Source organism: Antechinus flavipes, chromosome 6, assembly GCF_016432865.1.
Source record: "Antechinus flavipes isolate AdamAnt ecotype Samford, QLD, Australia chromosome 6, AdamAnt_v2, whole genome shotgun sequence".
NCBI lineage: Eukaryota > Metazoa > Chordata > Mammalia > Dasyuromorphia > Dasyuridae > Antechinus > Antechinus flavipes.
In genome coordinates, this window is record NC_067403.1 from 24404153 (window position 1) to 24423629 (window position 19477).

Genomic DNA, 19477 nt, shown 5'->3' on the forward strand with positions numbered 1-19477 from the left:
ATGCAGCCAGATGGCACAGTGGATAGAGCTCTGGCCTGGAGTAAGGGACTAATTTTACTTCAAATCCTGCTTCAGGCATTTCCTAAGTGTGTGATCTTTGACAAATGACTTAAAATCTATTTTCCTTAATTTTCTCAATGATAAAATGGGAATAATAATAGCAACCACCTCCAAGAGTTGTAGTGAAGAACTAATGAGATGATATTTGCCAAGTGTTTAGCATAGTGCCTGGCACATTATAAGCATTATATAAATATTAGCTCTTTTTTTTTTTTTTGGAAAACACAGAAAAGACTGAAAAGATTGGAATAAAAATCAATCTCCCTGAAATCATAAAAGGAAAACTTAGAGAAGAGTCCGATTAATTCATAAGAGCAGTTAAAGAATTAAAGGAAGAGAGCATTAAAATGAACATAGGAATTAGATCTCTCAAAAATCAATTTTAAATGACAAACAAATGATAATATTAAATAAATAGTGGAGTCATTCTAAAACAATGAATTCTCTGAGATTAAAAAAAAAAGGAAGCCAGAAAAAATCAAACATTTTAACTGGAAAAAAAAAATAAACTAAGATCTTTAGAAGCCAAAGCAATCAACATTGAAGACAGGCTGTAATGAGAATACTCAAGAATTATTGGTCTCTCAGGAAAATAATGAAATAAAATGTCTGAAAAACACACTTCAGGAAATCCTACTTAGAATTATTGCAAACAGAGGGAAAAGTTCAGACCAATTAAAAGTATTATTATCAAAACTATATGTTACCAGATAGAAAAAAAAAATAGATCAATGGAACAGATTAGGTAGCAATAGCTTGAAGTGAAGATATACAATTTTGTAGTATTCAATAAAAATGAAAACATAGACGGTTTTTCTTTATGACAAAATCTTCTGGGACAATTGGAATTCAATTTGATGGAAGAAAAAAAATCTTACAACATATAGCACAATAAACTCCAAGCATATTAAAAGAAGAAGAAGGCGGGGGAGGGGGGAAAAGAAGATAATATATTTAACAGTTTTGGATGGGGAAAAAAATTGAGACCAGATAGAATAGATGAGATGGTAAAAGTAGTCAAGATCAATTATACAGAATCAAAACAATGCATAAACAAAATATTGACACTAGAATCAAAAGAAAGGTTGTGGATTGCTGAGAATTGTTTCAAACTTATCTAATAGAAGCAAGTATACAAAATCTATTTTTAAAAGTCTTTTTATATACTTATGGATCTGTAGAGCTTAACAAAGTTCCTACCATAATAGGACCTTAATAAATATATGCTCTAAATACATAGACGGTCATTACCTATTAACTAAAATGGAGATTGAGAGGTTATAGAGATTCTGGAGGGAGAAAGGAGAGTGATAATAGAGGTCAATTCTCCTTTTAAAATATATTTAGAAAAACAGTTCTTCATGGCCCAGTGGCTAAGCGGATTGCTTTGTCGTTTCAAAGTGCAAAATCATTCAGTACTGAGGCAGAGTCCACTGGGTTGACTAGACTCCCACAGATCACGGGAGTTTGTCTGTTTACCTCTATTACAATAATAAAAAGTTAGAAATCAAATGTGAGCCAATAACAGAACATTTGACATGCTAATTCTTTCTTTTCCATCAGTAGCTAGTTCTGTTTTGTCTGGACTCCAGGAACATCATGTTCTTCTTAGCATGAACTGATTACTTAAAATCTCATCTTCATGTTGATGAACTCAATTTCAGATACTCAACACCTTCTCAATTTCCTCAGCTGCCTTTCTGTTCTGATTAGAAGGCTGGAGGGTGATGCACCCAATTCTTTCCAAAGCTTTCCTTTATAGAAGGCTGCTATCTGGACTTTTCACTTCATTTTCTACTTTGCATCATCAACTTTTCTTAATTTGGATTCCTTGGAAACATGGTTACCTCTTATTTCCCTTCCATCCTTTTCTTGGTTGTCTTTTCCTATTAGATTATAAGTTCCTTGAGGAAAATAATTCTTTTCCTCATTTGCATACCCAGTGTTTTGAACTGTGCTTGGCACATAGTAGGTGCTCAGAAAATGTTTTTTGCTTTATTGAAATTGTATTTGCCTAAAGTGTAGCTAAACCAAACAAAATATCAATAAAGACTGCAGCAAAGTAAATATGGACAATCCAGAAATGAAAAAAAAGGGAAAAAAGAAAAAAATTCAGATAAAATTCCATAATTATTTTTTGTACCAAACCATAAAAGTGAAAGCATTCTTTATTCCTGTCAGTTAACAATCAATAAAATATAAATGTGGCAAGTGATGTTCTATAGTTGCCATTATTTGTTACACAATCTTGTTTGGAAGTACCTGTATAATCAAACCAAAATTAAAAACTCCTTACCCCCTCCCATTTTTTTTTCTTTTTAAAAAATCCCACTAGACTAAGAGCATTAATACTTAAGAAGTCTCTCTTTACAACCAATATGACCTGCATAAAACCTAAATTAAAGAAAAGTGAACCATTGTGCTCTATTGTTAATATGACCTATCCCCATACTTCACAGAGGGCATTAGCAACAATTGACGACAGATCATGGAATACTTTCAGCCTCTGCTTTTATCTTTGAGCTTTTATTTTCATGTAACTGCCTAAAAAACTTCCTGTAGAGTCTTTGTATGTCATTACACTGAATTTCCAGTCTCAAGATTTACTGCTTTTATTCTCATTTCTGTATTCCTTGCCTTTCACTAATCATTCTTTACTCAATGTCTTCTCTTTAGTCACAGTATTTATCATTACTAACATCATTCAAATCTCACCACTCTAAAATCTATTAATGTATATGAAGAGTGGATTCCCTTACACAATGATGTCAAATTTATAGCTAATGTTTCTCATCTCCTTGGCTTATTTCTTTTTTTTTATTTTTAATAGAATAATTGCTGCTGATATAAAATTTCTTAGGATCAAATAATTCAGAGCTGAAACCAACTGAAACTAATCTACCACCTTCATTTTACATGGAAGGTGGGATTCCATATCTACCCCAATTAATTAAACATTGTGAAAAGTAATTTTTAAAAAAGATTTTGATCAGTGAATAAACTGATTCCATATTAGAAGTATTTTTTAATTGACTGGAAAAAATCAGACACACCTTTGATCCACATATAATAAGAATAAGCTTGTTTGAAACCTTTAGTCAAGTGGTATTCCAATTGAATAAAATCACTATTTCTTTTTCTATCTCTGTTCGTTCTCTCTCTCTCTCTCTCTCTCTCTTAATCAGGTAATAACTGTGTGAATTTGTAAAGGTAGGAAAATCTAGAGTTCACAGTGGTGTCAAGACTCATGTTCATAAAATTGATAGATACACATTGAGGACAAACTAAATGTACTGAAGAAAGGAAGTTTTGATGAGCATCAGGTCCTTTGGAGAAGAGAATTTTGGCTATGTATTATAGAAGTCTTTGAATCCCAAAAGACTGATACATACACTTAAGAGGAATTTTATGAGTGATCCACACAAATTATGAAACTTCCAATACTAAGACTTTTTACCATACTTTTTTTTTGGATACACATGACTCAATAACTGCATACTTTAGATGTGAGCGCTCTTTGCTAGCAAATTTATATGAGGAAGGATTTAATATATCTTACCGCCAACTCTCAGATGTGTTTGTTCCTGTAAAAATTGATCTTGCTATAAATGACCATTGTAGAAGCTCATTCAATATGACTCATATTCTAAAGACAGATCTGATCAACTGAGGTACATTCAAGAAAAACCATAAACAATAGTACCAGACAAAAACAACAACTGAGGGATATCCATGTAGCCATGTTAATAACAGTAGCTGCCTAGGGCTCGTCAATGTGAATTAGAGAAATAGGCCTGGGAAGGGAGCTACATACTGAATTTGTCTCTTGCCCAAATGAATACAACTAAGAAATGGCAGTCAGGTGTTAAAATTGCCTCCATTAAAATAAAATCCTATATTCTTTCCATCATATTCTACCCTTGTAGTATTGCTTCTAAATTGAAGATATTTAGATATCTAATGCCCTAATTATTGTGTTTTGGGATTTAGAGTCATAAGATTATATATTTCAGCCCTTTTATTTTATAGATCAATAAACCCAGGGCCAGAGTGGGAGTGGGGAGCATTAGCATTGATTAACACTACAAACATTATAGCAGAACTATAATCTTAACCCTGAAAATAAAATCTAGGGTACTTTTCACTACCCTATAAGTCACCTGCCTAATGGCCTTGACAATCTATAGTCTTCACTGTGGTACTTCATTAGCTCCTGACTATATTCTGTAGTTCCAGCCTCCTTTTCTCTCTTCTTCCTTACCATCTCCTAATAAAATACAAAAATAATAAGAAATATCTATCAAAACAATGAGAAGAGCAATGTGACAAAGATGTTATCCCATATTGTGGACTACATCTCTGGCAAACTCTGGAGATGGCTATTCCGAATAAAAACTCAAAATAGTAAGAAATCATAGTCAAAACAATGAGAACAGCAATATGATATGACTTTGTCCCACGTGGTGGACTATATCTCTGACGAAGTCTGGAGATGGCTATTAAGAATAAAACCCAAACAATAGTAAGAAATAATTGTCAAAGCAATCAGAAGACATCGTCCCACATGGTGGATTACATCTCTGACAAATCCTGGAGATGGTCATTCCTACCCTTAATGGCCAGGAAGGTCTTTTAGTTATTATCACAATAAGGAAAACAGCCCTGAGAAAGCAGAAGTGGGAAAGGGGATTAGAGGCCAGTCAGTGGAAGATAAAGTAAGGAAGGGAGATTGACAGAATGTGGCAGCATCCTGCACTCATTATCACTGCATGTGTTTCTACTGAGTCTGCAAAGTATTCTCTGTACCATAGTTGGACTAGATCACCTTTGAGACCTTTTTCATACCTAAAGACATTAGATGAAATGAGGTTGCATGATCCCCTGATGCAATAAAAATGCACAAGTTCTCAAAAAGATCCATAATGCATGATGCTAGAATTGTAAAGGCAGTTACCAAGAAGTTATTGGGAAATCTTTCAACTGAGGTGAATTGATTATACACCTTGAATTATATGAATCATACCTGATACTCTATCTAAATGTATAGGCTATTTTAATTATAATAATACCTCAAATGTAAATAGCACTTTCTTCACAAGAGGGGGTCTTCTAAGTATCATTGTTCTCATGTTACAGATGAGGAAATTGAAGTCATAGCAGGATATATGATTTGTCCACAATATAGAGAAACCAGGCCTCAAACACAGACCATGGGACCATAGGCTAAATCTTTCAAATAATTGTCCTCATTTCATAAAATGAGGAAACTGAGGCAAAGAAAGGAAGGACTTGACTTGAGTCACATAGTCAATCATACAGAACCAGAACTCAAAGCCAAGAGTTTTAATTTCATATCTAATACTAAATCCAAGCTCAAGTCAAAAGGAGTTGAATGAGAAATCTATTAAAGCACAATATATCTATTCGAAACCTATCATTTTCTACAGTATTACCTCATTTCTGATAAAGAAACTGGGATAAGGCCCAACATTGCTTTTCTAGATAATGGCCCTAGATAAATAGCAGGGAGGTTGCTTCCTTCTGTGTTCCATCACTGTGATTGTGCCAGAGGCCAGCTGTCCTAACTAAGTCTGAATACTCAGGTTGAAAGAATTTTGAATTAACTGAGGGAAAAAAATGATAATTACAGTTCTCTCTATTATAAAAGTCTCTCTGGTGAATTCTCCCTTTCTATATACACTTTAGATCTAACTTCTCTTTCACTGGCTTTTCACATTTTAAATACAGCTACAATACTTGACCTGCTAATGATCATTTTTCTGTGTTCTGTTGCAGGCCAAGTAGTGCCCTCTTGCTCAAGGACAGCACTGATTGTTCCATTTGGAAAAGCTTACAGGCAAAGGAGGGCAGCAACCATCCATCAAACCCTATCCACAAAGCTAAGTCTTGAAAGGTTTCTGCTGCCTAATCTCAGACATAAAGGTTGAATTCTATGCTTGCTTTTATCATCACATTCACTTATTGGATATATTTGAAATCGTAAAAGACCTGGAAGAGACCACTGACATCACTTAGACCATCCTCCTCATTTTTCAGAAAAGTGAATGAGACCCAGAAGAGTAAAGCATACGCTTGAAAAAAGGTGAATTCAGGTACTCCAACTCCAGAGCTATTAGTCTCTCTAGTATCCAGTAATAATACTTTTATAGAGATGTACCCCTGCAGTGTTTTTATCCAAATTCTCTCTCTCTCTCTCTCTCTCTCTCTCTCTCTCTCTCTCTCTCTCTCTCTCTCTCTCTCTCTCTTTCTTCTCTCTCTCTCTTCTCTCTTCTCTCTCTCTCTCTCCCTCTCCCTCTCTCTCTCTCTCTCTCTCCCTCTTTCTCTTCTCTCTCTCTCTCTCTTCTCTCTCTCTCTCTCTCTCTCTCTCTCTCTCTCTCTCTCTCTCCCTCTTTCTCTTCTCTCTCTCTCTCTTCTCTCTCTCTCTCTCTCTTCTCTTCTCTCTCTTCTCTCTCTCTCTCTCTCTCTCTCTCTCTCTCTCTCTCTCTCTCTCTCTCTCTCTCTCTCTCTCTCTCTCTCTTTCTGTATCTTGCCTGGTGGCCCAAAATAAAGAATTAAAGAATTTGAACAAGATTCCTTTTTCATTAAGGACCTTGGAAAGACTTTCAAAATGGTCTCAGGATAGGTACTATCCAGGCTGAATAAAGGTGACAGAGATTTGACCACTTCAATCATCCTTGTATTAGCCTTCCTTTCCCCTTGTTCTGATGCCTCGAATGCATCCTGTGGCTATAATACCAAGTAAATGTACATAGTACATGATATTTCTTGGTAGTATAATTCAATTAAGTTTATATCTACCTAATGGATTCTTGGTAGAGTACTAAGTACTAAGGATATGAAAAACTGGTCTTGTTCTCAAGAAGCTTATATACTCTTAGGAATACAACTCAATGTACTAGCAGTGGGATTTCCAACTTTCTCAAAGTTAAGGATCATCACTTAATTCCAAACAAGCAAACAAACAAAACCCCAAAGCATAGAATTCTGCAAATTATATTATATACATACATTGAGGAAAAAGAGGATGACAAAAATTCATGAAATTGGAAATACTACTGAGTGACTCTTCATCTTTAGGTGTAAAGATAGTACAATTGCTTATTTGGGGGTTAGCACATGGATTTGTGAATCTGTCAAAACTGGACCTTTAAGATCTATGAATCTTCAGGTCATAAGTTGGGAACCACACTATTAGAATGCTATTCTATAATGTTTTATTACTAAAACAGGCCTCAAAATGAAAAAAAAATAGTAGCTGTACCATAGCTCTGACAAGAGATAAGATTCTTGTGGGTATTTTGTGAGAGATCATTATGTTTCAACTTGTCTAGGGGACACCCAAATCAGCCTTGGCAACAATAAAACATCATTTTGACCTACTGAAGGATAGCTTTGAGTAATGTAGCATGGGAGATATAGGGAATGAAGGGAAATGTAAGCGAGATGTAGGAAACAGCAATAGTAGATTGACCAAATAGCCAAATATATTAAATATATTTATTAATTCATTATTGATTAAAAGAATGAACTTCCTTGATGACCAGTACTGACTTACCTAAGATCTATGGCTTCTCCAGGTAATGTCTCTAGTTACAAGCTAAAAAATGTGTTCTTAAATCAATTAAATATTAAATCTTTCATGCCAGTGTTGTTGCTAAAGTGAGAACTTTATTTCTATATATGTAAATGAAAATAGTTTTCATAAATATTTTTTTGCTAGAAAGACATACTCAACATTTATGGCCCTAGTAAATCACAAGCAGCTTGTGGATAGGTCCTTAATGGTTTTATCTTCACTCCAGTAACAAGCTGATTTTATTCCTCAGGCACAGTTTCATGAGTGAAGAATAGAGTTAATTATATTGTTAAGTTTTAAAAGTTCTGTTTAGATACATTAGGCTCATTTTATATAATATATATGTATGTATATGTATATATATATATATATGTATATATTATATACATACACACATATTTGCAAATGAGAAACCAAAAATGATGGTATCAAAAAGCCATAAGGAGGTTTGGAAATGGATAGAAAGAAAAAAATATAGAAAGAAGAAAGGAAGGAAGAGGGAGAAAGAAAGAAAAAAGAGAGAAAGAAAGAGAAAGAAAAAGAGAGGGAGGGAGCAAAAGAGAAAGAAAGAAAAAGAGAGAAAGAAAGAGAAAGAAAGAAAAAGAGAGGGAGAGAGCAAAAGAGAAAGAAAGAAAAAGAGATAAAAAGAGGGAAAGAAAGAAAGAGAAAGAGAGGGAGAGAGGGAGGGAAGAAAAAAGGGGAAAACGGGAAAGACAAAAAAGATAACTTTATTGATTCTGTTTGAGACAAATTAGTATATGAAGCATCAATTCTATTTTTATTTCAATAACATTAATGGAAAAAAATGAAAGAATTAGGTCTCAGAAAGCTTGCTCAAGCTGAGTATTAAAAAGAATTGAATTGACACCAATTTTTCTTCCTAAGCATATCATGGATGATAGAATAATAAATCTAATTCTGGAAGGCATTGCTCATCTCCTACTGTTCCAAAGAGATGCCAGGAGAGACATACCTCACAAAACCAAATTTGCACAAAAAAGATTCTGGGAACTCTCCATTTTGTCTTTGCTTGACTGATGCCATATGGTTCTTTACAATACCTCTATAAATGGAACATGAGGATTCCTGCATAGGCTAATTTTCCACTATACTTCTAGTCAAGAAAACTTTGAGAATAATTTCTAAATTAATGCCAATTACTCTTAGAAATAATCAATGGTATGCTATTAGACATTTTGTTGCATGGTCTATTCATCATTCATAGATGACCAGAGCCATTTATTTTTTCCTACCCTTCTCTAGGAGGAATGGCAATTGCTCCATTTACCAGCCTTCTCTGTATTGCAAATTATTTTTTGCCAAGTACTTATTGATATTTGGATGGACAAGGCAAATTTATGCTTGGGCAACTGAAGTAATTTTGTCAATTATAAAGCCACTTTAGTTCCTGGACAGATTCCAAATTAGGCATGTGACTGTTCCTCTTCAGATACAGAATATTTGCATTTAAAATGACCATATGTCAAGTGCATATATTTTAGCAAAAGTAATCAGGAACTGAATTAAAATCATTCTTTAACAAAGAAAAAAAAAGCAGTGATGAGGCTTCCATTTCAGTAGTTTTCATTTTTCAGGCACCTGCAGCTGATTGTAGACCATTGGCAAACACATAAATTGTATGCTATTGTCATTATCTTTATTGTACCATGCTTTCATCTGGACAGCTGTTTTGTACGGATTACAAGGAGCTGTAACTGGATCTTTTTCCCCTTTGGTGTGTGTTTCCTACCAGTTAATATTTACACACTCCTAAAGGTGATTGCATGAGTACATCACTTATCTGAAGTAATTTTATTTTAAAAAGGTGCTAAAATTAAATGGTCCAAAAGTATAGATAACATCTCTATCATAAAAACAAAAGTCATGTCTGAAAATCTACTTCACCATTCTTAGGCAAGCTCATCATTTAAACATGCAGGGATTTAGCCAAAGATTATTTGACAAATTTCAACACAGTGAGGTATAAGGGGATTCAATTAGAGTTGTAGGATTTTTTTGTTTGTTTATTTTAGTCTTATGTTTAGGTAAAAAGCTTTGGCAAAAGAAGTGTAAATCCCCAAACATGAGAAACATAAACACTTGAGCTGAAGCTAATAATTTAATCTGACTTCAAATTAATGTCCATTTTAGGTTTCATATCTTGGTGGATATTCGTAAGTCTGAATTCACATGTGCTCATTTAATTCCAAAAATCCCTTCCTTTTTTTTTTTTTTTTTTTTTTTTTTTTTTTTTTTGCAAAGGATGATATTTTCAGGGTTTATGCTTTAGTCAATTTGTGAAAGTTCATGAAGCTTTTTCAAATTCAGCTAAGCCTTTTACTGAATCCACTCAGTATTCTATAAGTACAGAGCTAAATGACATGTTGCACAACTAAAAAACCTCGGATTCAGAAGTTTTTCTGAACTTTGGTTCATATTAGGAAACCACAGGGGAATTTTCCTTCTACTTTCTATCACAGACTTTCTCCTCTTTTCTCATCTCTCCTCCTCCCTCCAAATTCACTTCAGTTTAATAAACCTTTGTAAAAATGCCTATTAGGTAAGAAACTGTCTTAAAGATGAGAAATCAGAAACCAAAGAAAGAAAGAAATGAAATAGTCTTTCTCCTCCAAGAGTTTATAATTCTATTGAATGCAAAGATAAAAGCAAGAATTTCATTTTTCTACACTGAAGAATACTTAGGACAGAACAAATTAATGAACCCCCATTAACTCAGAATGTAATAATAATAAAGAAAAACCACCTCTTTTTCTCTGCTATTTTTGATTTTCACAATCCTGATCTTCAATTAATTAAGATTATTCATTATTCTTCTGAATTATCATAGAGAAATGACTAGTGTACTTCCTTTGAGGCTCACTTGACCAATTCACACTATCACCTGGATCCCCCAGTGGTGGCTATTGCTTGGATTATATATTTGGATTATAATTCAAAGATTATAGGGGTAATCATATGTTCTGTTATCCTCTTAAATACTAGGTCATGTATCCCTTCATGAGCCTTTTCCCTTAATAATAGCCAACAGAGTTAGTTTCCAGAGAAATTTAATCAAAAGGCCTAGCAAAAATGATTTCAAAGTATTGCAAAAGTTGTGCAATTGTTACCCCTGTCTTTCCCTTTCAGCAAAGGCTCACTCCTATAAATACATCTATATTCCAGTAAGAAACAAGGAGTGAATAGGAATTTAAAACATAATGGTATTGAGACCTGCCATGACAACTCAAAAAAGTTTAGAAATTCTGCTCCTCCATAGCCCAACTCTCTACCTGGTGTTTACTAGACCAGCAGCTTACCTGGGCTTGTTCCTCTAGAGTTCAGTACTTCAGCTTCAGGGACCACTCTGCTGCAAGCTGGGTCTGACCAATCCCTTAGAGGTCAGACTCTGCATGGATTGACTTTGTCGGGGCATTCAGGGAATGTCCTGGCTACTTAGCAGGTTCTGTTGCTATTGGACTGGACCAAGTCAACACTAAGCAGTATCTAGCAGTATAGGACACGGTATGGGAGGCCACACAACTGCTGAATGGCGCTTCCTAGACAAGACCATGAAGTCTCTGTCCCTGGGTATCCACTAGGTCAAAAGGTTTACATAGCCAGTTACCTTTTATTTAGACACTCTGCGGTTTAGTGCTCTCTAAATCGCCTTGCTCTTTCTAATTGGAGTTCTACAAAACTCTGGCAACCAGGGCAATGATTCTCATTTCAAGATCAGCCAAAACTTCTTTCTTTTGATACTGTCTAAACCTCAGCTCTGAGGATGTATGTCACTTCCAATCAGGATATGACAAAAGATCTGACTCTCATCAACAAATTCTTCATGCATCAAAAGCCTTTTACTTCAAAAAGGCCCTGTATATTAGCTAGAGTTTAGTCACTTTCACCTCCCATAATGCCTTGTGAGTATTATATAGAAGGAAGGGTATGATGGTAAATATTTAACAACTGAGTCTTTATAAAAAAGTATTCATGACACATTTTTAATTCATATTATTGCCATAGTCTCCATTTGTCTTTTTTTTTTTTATTCTAGGAATCAACAAAACTATAAATGCATGCTTTTAATTTTTGCTGATTTCTAAAGTATAAATGCTCACATTAAAAATTTAGCACTCAGATCTTATTATTAGCTACATGTGCATAATTATTAGCTAGTCTCAGCTCTCTTCCAAAGGGACAAAGTTATGATTGTAGCCTATGGCCTGGAGGAAAGTCCATTGTCTTGTTACCTTTATCACATATAATTGAAGGAAACATATTTAAGAGCCAACCAGAATCAGTTAGATTGTTAAATTTTTAATGTGAGAATTTACACTTTAAAAATTATCAAACACAAATTACTAATTACTTTATAAATTATTTTCTTGATTTTCTAGACCAGTGGTATTAAGGGAGTTTAGCGCAGATATTGGAAGGAGGGCAACTAAATTGTAAGTAAGTACCCTGATCTCTCCACATATTGACTTAGAAAACCATGTTTTCCCCACATTCTATTGTATTTTAATATTCATTTTGTTTAACATTTCCCAGTGATGCCATAATCAGGTTCTGGCTGCTTTTGGAGCTATAGACTTCAAGCTTGACACCTTTGGGCTACACCATGTATTTCCCACAGTAGGCCCAACACAGACTGTTTTTATGTAGCTGTGAGCTATACATTTTTCCCTTCATATTTTTTGAACAAAATTTGATTGTAGCTAAAAAATTTAAATCAAGGGTATACAGAAATAAATAAATAATAAGGAAGCTGGATAGATTTGACCCCCTAGTTTTGATTGCTGACTCCTGGTTTAATCTTTTGAAAAATGATATGTTAGTTGTTCATGAAAACATGCCCTCAATTATTCATCCTTTCCATTCCACAACTATTATAAAACAATCTGCCATTTATTTAGAAAGATAAGTAATTATGTGCAAATTGGAGTTTCAGGCACATCTTCTGAAGATAACAAAATAGTATAAATGGACTATCTTTCCTTTTCTTAGTTTATTTCCCATTCAGTTTATACCTTAAAATATATTTTCTGAATATGTTAATTATTTTTAATATTGACAATTAAGTGTTCCTTATTATAGATTTCCATCATTTGTAATTTAAGGAGTATTGTGTTAAGATCCCTCATATATTTTTTAAATGAAAGAGAGTGTAGAAGTTACAGGGAAATAGAAATAATTTGCTATTGTACTGTCCTGCTCATGCTTATCAGAAACAAAGAGTGCCAATTGATTAGGTCAGAGTTGGCAAATATTAGAATATTGCTTGTTTTTGTATGGCTCATAAGGTAAATTGCACTTTAAAATGTAAAAGTCATTCTTAGCTCATTGGATATACAAAAACAAATCATTGGTCAGATTTAGTTCTGGGTCATGGTTTGCTGACCCCTGGATTAGTCATAAAACTTTTAACTTGACAACAAATGGGCATTTTAACAGTATTACAGAAAATTGAACAAAAGCATAAATTTGAGAATCTTCCCCCAAATAAATGCATTTATTCATTACAATAAAGCAAATGGAAAGAACAAGAAAAACTAAAAGAAAACCCAAACTTCATTCACATTGCATGATTATAGAGAATAAACAAGCAATGCTTCTATTGAAAATGCATATCCCTCCATTCTTTGCAGAAGCAGGGGATTATGGGTGTGGAATATTATCCTATCAGATTTATTTTATGTTTTTTGCTAAATGTTTAGGGTTTAAGATTTTTTGTTTGCTTTTGTGTACGATTTGTTCTCTTGTTTAATCTTTGTCATATAAGCTAACTCTGTGTTTGGGTCAGGAAATAAGGGGTAAAGTAGGGAGGGTGGTAAGGGCATGTTCTTAAATGAAAGTGATATAAATTTTTTATAAAATATATACACACAAATTTTAAACAAACACAAATAAACCTATCATCCAAAGAAATATATGCATTGATGCTCTCAGCTCCCCAAATGTTTTCAGAGGCAAATAGAAATTTTATCCATGAGTGTTTCTATATAACATATTGTAATCAGTAGCATTGCTTTCTGATTATAAATCCTGGTAAGTTTCAGCATGACATTCATAAATCTTCAAATTTCCTTGGAAAGAACCCAAGGGTTGCTTTACTGAAGTCTGCAAAACCTACAGAACAGAGACTGAGGGAGTCTTGGGACATTGTAAGATCATGAGTATTGACTGGGTGAGAACATTGGTCCACATAATCAATTATTTCTTTCATCCTCCTAATAGACTGCCTGAGGGCAAGAACTATCTTACTAAACTCTCTTTCATATAACACCTACCAGAGTATTGTGCACACAGTAAGACCTTAATCTACTTGCTGTTATTCATGTTAAATAACTGAATAACTAAATTCAAGTCCCAACTAATGGATGGTGAAAAGGAATGGCTGCTTATATTTGTGTATATATGCATGTGTATATGTATATACACATGTACATATATGCACATATTTATATGAACTCACATATATACCTGTAATATATAAGAATATGCATGTGTACATATATAAATCATCTATCTATATCTGTCTAATCTATATTTCTTTTTTTGATTGTGAACTTCACAAAAGAAGGAATAGTCCCTGATTTGTTCTATCTCCTACTGTCTTTAGTACTAGGGTCAATTTAGAGCAAGTGCTGGATAAATCTATATGATAATTTTTAGTCTCAGTCTTAAAAATTCATTACATCTCATCTTCTTTTAGCAGCTACTTATATGTTATGCCCTCATCAAGGCAGCAGAAATTTCAGGAAGACAAGGCTATGATGATGTATGCTATTCACGTGAACGGAGATTACTCTCTTTATTGAATCAGAGACCTATAAGCCTGTGATTCTGCAGGTGGCACAAAGGGAACAAATGTGTCTTTCCATTGTCAGAGATATTTCGGAGAAGAGAAAGAAACAACTTTTGAGACAGCTGGGACAAGTGAGAGAAAAGGTGAAGATAGAGATCTATTTAGAGAATAGAAATATAAAGAAACTTTCTGTCCTCCCTTCCCAATATGTCTTGGCTCCCAGTACCTTATGACTCCATGTTCTCCTAAGTGAGGACTCGCTTTGGACCTCAATTCCTTGGCCGATATATATCTTGTTCTTGAGTGGAAGAAACAATTTACTCATATATTCTACCACATCCACTAATCTACATAGTTTCCATGATTTCTGTTTTGCTGTTTATTCTGATAAATGACTGCTTGATACCATAATTGACTTTTCTGTGGAACAAACATTTGGCGAGAAGAAATTAAACTGATCATGAGTGAATTACCTGTCATCTTCCTCTTTAGAGAGACCAAGGAAAACACCTTTTTATTCTGAACCAATTTTTTTGTAAAGGTAATAATAGACAAAAAATTTCCAGTGTGCAATAGTTGACAGACATTCTAGTTTGGTACTCCTCTTAGGGATAAGATAGACTAGCCAGCTTCAGGTGTATAATGGACATCATATTGCTTGCCTCCTTAATTAGCAAGGGAGGGATAGGAGAGAGAGAGAGAATTTGGAACACATAATTTTTCTAAAAAAAAGATGTTAAAAGATACCCTGGCTATCTATTTCTGTTTTGAATCCTGCTTGCCTGCCTATCCTTCACCAGGCCACTAGTAAGTACCATGTACACAGGTCTCTTTCTGTTCTGACCAAATAATGAAATTACTTTCTCTCCCTAAACAGATTTGAACAGATTACAAATCAAATGTCTAGTTAAATAAAAAACTCATGATACATTTAGGCCACATGGCATGTTCTATGTTAGGTGATCAATTTATTTTACATATGGATTTTATTACTCATGAGTACACATTATTTTTCAATACTTTTATGTGTATGATGACTTTTCACTGAGTAATAATTCTCTAAATTTACTATAGTGTGAAATCCTTAACACCAATGATTCAACTTTCAAAAGTTGTCAAAGTCTCCATACAGATATTTTTCAGAAGTAATCCCTGTAGCTAATTTTCACCAGAAGTATAATAGTGTTATAGCTAGAGTGCTGGGTTTACAATCAGGAAGGAAAAAAGTATTTAGAAAATCCATTACTGTTTCAAGCTGGGGTGGCCATACAAAAAGGGATGTGTGGGAGAGACTACTTTATGAGACCTGGTCTATTATGTGTAAGATCAGGATGGGGAGAGACAGAGATAGAGACAGCAGGGGGGAAGAGTGACAGAGAGACAAAAAAATAGTCACACACACAGAGATAAGAGACACAAAAAAGATAGAAATAGACAGACAGAAACAGAGACAGAGACAGAAATTTAGAGATACGGAGAGACAGAAACAGACACAAACAGAGATAGAGATACAGAGACATTGAGAGGCAGAAACAGACAAATGGACAGAAATAGAGACAGACTGAAACAGAGATAGAGACAAAGATATGGAGTGATAGAGACAAAGAGACAGAAACAGACAGAAAGAGACAGAGAGATAGAGACACAGAGAGACAGAGATAGAAACAGACAGAAATAGAGACAGAGATAGAGACAAAGAGATACAGAGTGACCGAGACAAGAGACAGACAAAGAGGGGGAGGAAAGGACCAAGAGACAGAGACAGAGATACAGAGAAAGACAAAGACAGAGACAGAAACACTTTCAGATATTCAGAAACAGAGATGGAGATAAAGACAGAGAGATACAGAGAGACAGAAACAGAAAGAGAGAAATAGAGATGGAAAGAGAGAGAGGGAGAGGGCTTCAATTTAGAAGGATACAAAATAATGATTATACTTTCTGTATTTGTATTTTGATTTGACTCAAAATTTATTTGGACACTAAACCCAAGAAGCATGAGTTGCTATTCCACATTTATTTCCTTTACATCTGAGTTCTTTATGATACTTTGTTCATGCATGATTCCTGTATGTTTTTACTCAGTCCATAGTTTGCGTATGTATCCCTGGAAGATTTTCCCCCAGGTTTAAAAGAGGAGTTTTTCATTGTTTTCTATGACCTTTCCTTGATTGTTTTTACTTTTAAACTATTTTTTTTCCTTCTTAATTATATGTCAGTGTAAACACTTCAGGGAACTTTTAAACTAAGTTGTGGATTGCTCCAAATTCCCAGAATCCTTGAGTGTAAGATGATCTTTCCAGTGGCTGCCACATGAGAGGGGGTTCATTAGGTGCTATGTGAGATTCCTCATTTGTCCCCCAAAGCTCCCATGTTACAAGTACAAGGACTTTTTAGAAGGAGAATTCTAAACCCTGCTTCTAGCTGACACCATCTTTGTTAATGACACTTTCTCCTCCATCACCTTTTTAATTAGTTTTGAAGTCATTCACAAGCATGCAGGCAGCATAACAACTTATTGATAAAATGTGATTTTCATGCAGGTCTGGTCCTTGGTTCTGTTTATATTGCAAGACAATTGCATTCATTAGACAATTATGTTAATATTATGCCAACCTTCTGTAGTGATTATTTTTTGTCTCTTCAAAAATAACTATCAGATCCTTTGTTTATTTCAAATCCAACACTGATGTTCTCTCCCTACGTGAGATATATGCGAGTACATTTGAAAATAAATAGCCATGATGGGTAAAACAACAACAAACAAATAAACAACAACAACTACAAAAATCCTTCTATTGAGAACTCTGTGACTGGAATGGCTTCACTCTGAAATGATTCCAAAGGGAATGAGCTGGCATGGGTCCAGTTTTCATCAGTGGTCAGAAAGACTCAGCAGCCTCTGTGTAACTGCCTTGTGTTTTCACATGTATAGAAACAAATTTTTTTGAATGCAAAATATATCTATTAGGCCTGATTCATGCTTCCAGGGATGAGCAATTAACTGAATTTTTTAGCCACTGTCTGGTTTATGTAGTACAAGCAACTTGAGGCAGCTAGGTGGTAAAGGAGAGAGAACAGTAGGCTTGAAATGAGAAGGAAAACTCATTTTCCTGAGTTCAAATCCACTCTTAGAAAATCACTAGCTGTGTGACCCTGGGCAAGTCACTTAATCCTGTTTGCCTCAGTTTACATATCTGTAAAATGAACTGGAGAAGGAAATAATCAGTCCCTAAAGTGGTCTTTGCCAGGAAAACCCCAAAAGGGGTCATGATGAGAGAAAGACAACTGAACAAGAAGTCAACAAAAAAGGGGATCTTATTGATTATAAGTGTTCTACAAGAGTTAAGGTTTCTTCTCATTGTCTGCCTTTTGTTCCTAAAGAAAGACTTACATATGATGATAATCATATAGAATATTTCATAATTTTCCCTTTCCACAAAGCAGAGTATCTAACTTTATCTCAAGATTATTGACTATTAAAACCTATGTGAGCCATAAACTGGAAATATTGTTTCATAGATTTTAGTGTATATTTAACTACCATAAAAATATTTTGTTTTACAACCATTCTTTAAAAAAAATGTGCTTTATGAACTATTTTTTTTTAAGTTTTAAGTGTATTTATTTACCTTTTTGATTTTGTCAATAGATTCCCATGCCAAATAAGAGTTCAATGGCAATTAATGATAAAATGATGTCGACAAATAGCTTTACAATCTTTACAAGGTTAATTTGTCTCCTTCAGAGAATTCTTCCTTATTTCAGCTTTGTACAGAGAAGAATTATGGAAATAAATCCAGAAAAAAGAGATATATGTTTAAATCTATATCTCTAATACTGCATCTCTTTTTGTACAACTCTTGGAAAAAACGGATTTCAATTTTTGTTTCATTGTAAACATTCCTAAAATAACACTGAAGTTATTTTATATTTTCCTTTATTCCTCCCCCTATTTTTGTTTTTGATTCAGTTTACATTACTTTATTTCTCTTAGCTATTATAAACATACAATTCTTTTAAGATTGATCTTTCACATTGTATTTATACACTATTTATAAAATTTTCATTTGACTTTTTTTGTGGCTATCACCATTTTGGTCCCTATGTGAATTTATCATTTGTATCATTATAATCCTTGTCAATAATCCCTATTTTTCAGCCTCTTGAATGTAAGCCATTTGAAAGGAAGGATTATGTCAGTGTGATGCTGTGGAAGGAGAACCAGTATTGAATCCAGAAAACCTTGACCCAAATCATTGTTTAATTCCATCTAGCTGGATGTACTTGGAAAAGTCCATAATCTGGACTTACCCCTTCATCTCTTAAAAGATAAATAAATAAAAATAAAAAGGATTACAATATGTCATCTCATCTCTGAAGTTCATTTTAGATTTAAAATGCAATGAATTTATAAAATTTAAACCCTTTCTTCTTTTATGCTTCTTTGATAATAAATGCAAGTTTAGATAACCCATTGCAGTGTATGTTACAATTATAAGGATATTACCATGTCATGGATCACAAATTTTAAGCATATTATATCTGTTATTATTGGAAAGCTTATTTAATGAGTAATTATACAGTGAACATTTATAACTGTCCTTTAGAAAGCTCCACTGACACTTTTCACTCAGTGGACCCAGTTCTCGCCCTGTATAAAAAGAACGAAGTATTGCCACTATGAGCTGCATAGATAAAGATGCAATAAATCAGTATATTGTTGTTAATTTTTACCTATTTAAGGAAGCTATGGTCTATTCAGTTTATTTATAGAGTACCCTTCACGGAATGAAATTATGGATAGAACTGAGACCTTGGAATCAAAAAGAAAGAGCAATACCTCTGCTTGTCATTGTTTAACTGCCTGCCAGATTAGTGTTTCAGTCACTTAAAGATGTAATGTCAGGAGAATTTCGGTCTTTAAATTCCCAGAGTGCCACTCTAATTCATTATACTTCCCCTTCTATGTAGAGCAATGAGGCTCACTATTTTTCCATTGCTCTATTTAT

At 34.0% G+C, this 19477-nt stretch overlaps 1 long non-coding RNA gene across 1 annotated transcript; it reads left to right on the forward strand.

The window, feature by feature from the left end:
* The first annotated feature begins 5859 nt into the window (after nt 1-5859).
* Nucleotides 5860-18776, forward strand: LOC127541165 (uncharacterized). Its single transcript, XR_007948381.1, has 4 exons — nt 5860-6173; nt 12055-12108; nt 14373-14608; nt 18628-18776. It is a non-coding gene; the product is annotated as an uncharacterized LOC127541165 (long non-coding RNA).
* The last annotated feature ends 701 nt before the right edge of the window (nt 18777-19477 follow it).